The sequence below is a fragment of the Taudactylus pleione genome, unplaced genomic scaffold (assembly GCF_031769625.1).
Source record: "Taudactylus pleione unplaced genomic scaffold, aTauple2 ptg000039l, whole genome shotgun sequence".
Lineage (NCBI taxonomy): Eukaryota > Metazoa > Chordata > Amphibia > Anura > Myobatrachidae > Taudactylus > Taudactylus pleione.
The window spans coordinates 5,917,116-5,923,115 of NW_028284441.1; positions in this window are offsets into that span (position 1 = coordinate 5,917,116).

Consider the following 6,000-nt stretch of genomic DNA (forward strand, 5'->3'; position numbering starts at 1 on the left):
CAGATGCCCTCTCTGGGGCTACAAAGTCAGATGCCCTTACTAGGGCAACAGAATCAGATGCCCCATCTGGGGCTAAAAAGTCAGATTCCCCCTCTGGGGCTAGAGAATTGGATGCCCCCTCTGGGGCTGGAAAGTCTGATGTCCCCACTGGGGCTGGGAAGTCAGATACCCCTTTTGAGGCTGGCACATTGGTCACTGCTCTTGAGGCCGAAACATCAACTGCCCCTGCTGGGGTTAACACATCGGATACCACTGCTGAGACTAGAACATCGGATACCCCTCCTGGGGTTGAACAGTCGAACACCTCTCTTGAGAGTGAAACATCGGATATGTCTCTTGAGGCTGAAACAAAGGATTCCCCTGCTTCAACCGAACCATTGGATACCCCTGCTTGTACTGGAACATCGAATACCCTTGTTGGAGGTGAAACATTGGATACCCCTACTGGGGCTGGAACATCAAATCCCTCTGTTGTAGCTGGAACATTGGATACCCCCATTGGGGTTGGAATATTGGACACTTTGCTTACAGGTAGAACATCGGATACCCCTGCTGGGGTCTGAACATCAAATAATCCTTCTGGAGTCTGAGTATCGGATGCCCCTACTGGCACTGAAACATCGAAAATCTCTGCTCGGACTGAAGCATCGGATACCCCTACTGAAGTCTGAACATTGGATACTCCTCCTGAGATGCAGGAACAGACTTCTCATTGACTTTAGGAGATTTGAACACTCTCTATTGAATTCCAAAACTGGAATTGGGTGCTCTTGTCACAGGACCCCAATCTTAAACTGAAGTTCCTTTTTGGGCAACTTCCTTACCACTCCTATTTAGAGTAGGGGTGAGCGGGTTCGGATTTCTGAAATCCGAACCCCCCCGAGCCCCCCCGATCCGAGTCCGATCCGAGTCAGGCTCGACTTTTCCCGCCTGACTCGGATCTGAAATCGAGGCAAAATGTCATCATCCCGCCTTCCGAGTCTCGCGGGTTTTGGATCCTATATAAGGTACCCGCGTCGGCGCCATTTTCTCACTCGGCTGTGGACAGTGAAGAGGGAGGGTGGGAGTTAGGGCTGTGTAGTGTAGTGTAGTGTAGTGTAGTGCTGCTGTTGTCCACTACTTCAAAGTCCATAGGGGCTGGCTGTGTTGTGCTGTGCTGCTGTTGTTAATAGGGGCTGTGTCCACTACTTCAAAGTCCATAGGGGCTGGCTGGACTGTGTTGTGCAGTCAGTTCTCCATAGGGGCTGTGTCCACTCCAAAGTCCTGTGCAGTGTCCCAGTCCTAAAGGAGTGCTGTAGTGTTGTCCAGGGGGTGCTCTGTCCATCAGGGGTGCTCCCCCCAAGTGCTAAAAAAATAATATATTTTCTGTGTTTGTGAATTGTGTGCGCAGTAGCCGCACGTGCATCAACAAAGTAGTGCCAAGCGTGCGCCTGTGTCATAAGTAAAGGGCCGGCTGGCTTGACCGTTAAAGGGTGCTGTAACCCCTCCTCCCACTAAAAAAATCAAAAGAGTTAAGCTGGCAAAAGCACAGCGAAGAACTGTGCTTTCTAAGAAGATATCACAAATCCCCAAGGAGAGTCCAAGTGTGGTGGTGGTTGCGATGCCTGACCTTCCCAGCACTGGACGGGAAGAGGTGGCTCTTTCCACCATTTGCACGCCCCCTGCAAGTGCTGAAAGGAGCACCCACAGTCCACTTGCTGATATGCAAATTGAAGATGTCACTGTTGAAGTACAACAGGATGAGGATACTGGTGTAGCTGGCGCTGAGGAGGAAGTTGGCGAGGAGGATTCTGATGGTGATGTGGTTTGTTTAAATCAGGCTCCGGGGGAGACAGTTGTTGTCCGTGGGATGAAAAAGCCCATCACGGTCATGCCTGGGCAGAAGACCAAACATTCCACCTCTTTGGTCTGGCAATATTTCTATCCAAATCCGGACAACAACTGTCTTGCCATATGTACCATATGTAAAGGTGAAATAAGTAGGGGTAGGGACGTCAACCACCTAGGAACATCCTCCCTTATACGGCACCTGCAGCGCGTTCATAAAAAGTTACTGTCAAGTTCAGAAACTTTGGCTAAGACCGTAAGCAGTCCAGGGACACCTAAATCCCGTTGTCCTGTTGTATCCAAGCGCCTGCAAACCACACCGTCAACTCCCTCCTCGTCAATTTCCTCCTTAGTCAGGATCGGAAGTAGTCCTGCAGGCCATGTCACTGGTATGACTGACTCTCCTATCCGGGATTCCTCTGGAGGATCCTGCATTGCTACGCCTACTGCTGCCGCTGCTGCTGTTGCTGCTGCTGGGAGTCGTTCATCATCCCAGAGAGGAAGTAGGAACACCACTACTTTTACTAAACAATTGACCCTCCAACAGTCCTTAGCGAGGAGGATGAAGTACGACAGCAGTCATCCTGAAGCAAAACGTATAACTGAGGCCTTGACCGCTATGTTGGTGTTAGACGTGCGTCCGGTATCCGCCATTAGTGCAGTGGGATTTAGACAATTGATGGAGGTAGTGTGTCCCCGGTTCCAAATCCCATCTAGATTCCACTTCACTAGGCAGGCGATACCGAGACTGTACAGAAACGTCAGAAAAAGTGTCCTCAGTGTCCTGAAAAATGCCGTTGTACACAATGTCCACTTAACCACGGACATGTGGACAAGTGGAACAGGGCAGACTAAGGACTATATGACTGTGACAGCCCACTGGGTAGATGTATCACCTTACGCAGCAACAGCAGCAGCGTCACCAGTAGCAGCATCTCAGAAATGCCAGCTCGTTACAAGGCAGGCTACGCTGTGTATCACCGGTTTCAGTAAGAGGCACACCGCCGACAACCTCTTAGAGAAACTGAGGGAAATCATCGCCCAGTGGCTTACCCCACTTAGACTCTCCTGGGGATTTGTGATATCTGACAACGCCACCAATATTGTGCGGGCATTACATCTGGGCAAATTCCAGCACGTCCCATGTTTTGCTCACACAATAAACTTGGTGGTGCAGAATTTTCTGAAAAGCGACAGGGGCGTGCAGGAGACGCTTTGGGTGGCCCGAAAAATTTCTGGCCACTTTCGCCATTCAGCGACTGCGTGCCGAAGACTGGAGCGCCAGCAAACACTCTTGAACCTGCCCCGCCATCACCTGAAGCAAGAGGTTGTGACGCGGTGGAACTCAACCCTCTATATGCTTCAGAGGATGGAGGAGCAGCAAAAGGCCATACAAGCCTATACATCCACCTATGACATAGGCAAAGGAGGGGGTATGCACCTGACTCAAGCACAGTGGAGAATGATTTCCGTGTTGTGCAAGGTTCTCCAGCCCTTCGAACTTGCCACACGTGAAGTCAGTTCAGACACTGCCAGCTTGAGTCAGGTCATTCCCCTCATCAGGCTTTTGCAGAAGCAGCTGGAGAAAGTGAAGGAGGAGCTAAGACGGAGCGATTCCGCTCGGCATGTGGGACTTGTGGATGAAGCCCTTCATTCGCTTTGCCAGGATTCCAGGGTGGTCAATCTGTTGAAATCAGACCACTACGTTTTGGCCACCGTGCTCGATCCTAGGTTTAAAGCCTATGTGGTGTCTCTCTTTCCGGCCGACACAAGCCTGCAGAGGTGCAAAGACCTGCTGGTGAACACACTGTCAGCTGAAGCGGAACGTGACACGTCAACGGCTCCTTCTTCATTTTCTCCTGCAACTGGGGCTGCCAGGAAAAAACTTAGGTATCCTAAGCAACCCGCTGGCGGTGATGCATGGCAGGCAGGACCAAGTTTGGACATCTGGTCCGGACTGAAGGACCTGGCAACAATTTCTGACATGTCTACTGTGACTGCATATGATACTGTCACCATTGACAGAATGGTGGAGGATTACATCGGTGACAGCATCCAAGTAGGCATGGCAGACAGTCCATACCTGTACTGGCAGGAAAAAGAGGCAATTTGGAGGCCCCTGTACAAACTGGCTCTATTTTACCTGAGTTGCCCCCCCTCCAGTGTGTACTCCGAAAGAGTGTTTAGTGCAGCCGGGAACCTTGTCAGCGAAAGGCGTAGGAGGTTGCTTCCACAGAATGTGGAGAAGATGATGTTCATCAAAATGAATTATCAGCTCTTCCAGGGAGACCAGCCTCCAGAAGGTACAGAGGGACCTGTGGTGGTGGATTCAAGTGGGGACGAGTTAATACTTTGTGAGGATGAGGATGTACACACTGAAGAGGGTGAGGAATCGGTGGATGAGGAGGATGAGGATGACATCTTGCCTCCATAGAGCCAGTTTGTGCAGGGACACATTAATTGCGAGCTTGTTTTGTGGGGGCCCAAACGAACCAATCATTTCAGCCACAGTTGTGTGGCAGACCCTGGCGCTGAAATGATTGGTTTGTTAAAGTGTGCATGTCCTGTTTATACAACATAAGGGTGGGTGGGAGGGCCCAAGGACAATTCCATCTTGCACCTCTTTTTTTTCTTTGCATTATGTACAGTTTGGGGCCTAGTTTTTCAAACTGCCATCCTGTCTGCCACTGCAGTTTCACGCCTAGATGGGTCACGTGTTTGTGCCGCCCACTCGTGTCGCTTAGCATAGTCATCCAGCTACCTCGGTGCAACGTTTTGGACATAAAAACACTATTGTGAGGTGTTCAGAATAGACTGGAAATGAGTGGAAATTAAGGTTATTGAGGTTAATAATAGCATAGGAGCAGAAAAACCTACAAATTCTGTGATTTTAGCTGTTTTTATGCTTTTTTAAAAAAAAATACAGATCCAAAACACAAAACCCAGAACCCAAAACACGGAAGGGTGGTTTTGGCAAAACCAATCCAGATCCAAAACACGAAGAAAGATCCAGATCCAAAACCAAAACACAAAACACGAAAAGTGGCCGGTGCACACCCCTAATTTAGAGTAGTGGAAACTGGAACTGAAGGTAACAATTTAGATAGTTCATTCATTGACATAAATGCTGTGACACTGAAACTTGTCACCCTTCCTTGATTTGCAGAGAGAACAGTCTTTTATAAAATAATCAGGACCCTGAAATTCCCTGCGCCGCTGACATTCAGCCTCTGACAGCTTGGGCCATGGAAAACTCTGATATTTCTCCCTTTTTGGTACAGAGGAGGAGACCACAGTTTTTAAGGTTCCTAAATCAGCAAACTCCTTGGCTTTAGTATACTGAGTTGGGGTTTTTGTCAGAATCAGAAGAAATTAATTCTGTTAGAATCAGCATAATGTTGGCTAATAGCTTTTGCAGCTGCTCTAACATGTGCTGAATATTCCAAGTTGTGCAGGATACAATTTACTTGGTGACTGGAAGGTCTGTGAGCCATTGTGAGTAGTGGTCCCTTTAACCGATTTATGTAGTTGATTACCAGAAAATTCTTCAGAGAGTGGATGTATGCAGGGGTTAACAGAGTCTGAAAAAACTCTGAGACTGAGATGCCATGGTAAAACAATCAGCCAAATATTGTAGTATACCTGTGTCATCTCAAATCTTTTCACCACATTCATAAGACCCAGACTGGGGTCTGCCACTTGAGTCTGACCAGCAGCATCCATATTTTTTAGGCCAGAGCAATCTGTCACAACTCTCGGATGGTTAATGGACGCAACCCATAGTTTGGGAATTGACAAGACCTATTTCTGAGGCGTGGGCTCTAATGTGCCGGCGGTGTTTACCAGGGAGCCTCGCAAGAGGGTATGGACTTAGCTGCGTCCGACACACAGGTCGCGGCCCTCAGAATAGGTTCCCCTATACAGGTGCTAGTGTACTCTGAATCTAATGGAGAAGATTCTCAGCATAGTCAACAGGCCGGGTCAAAACCAAATGGACAAATGGTACCAGGGAGCAGACGTATGCAGGTCACTGAGGATAGCCAAGATCAGAACCAGATAACCAAACACAGTACCAGGGATTAGGCAGAAGCAGGTCAGAAACAAATCCAGGGTCAGGAACAGACTTGCAGAAGCTGATTGCAGGAATCCTCTAATCAGTGCAGCTGGTGATTG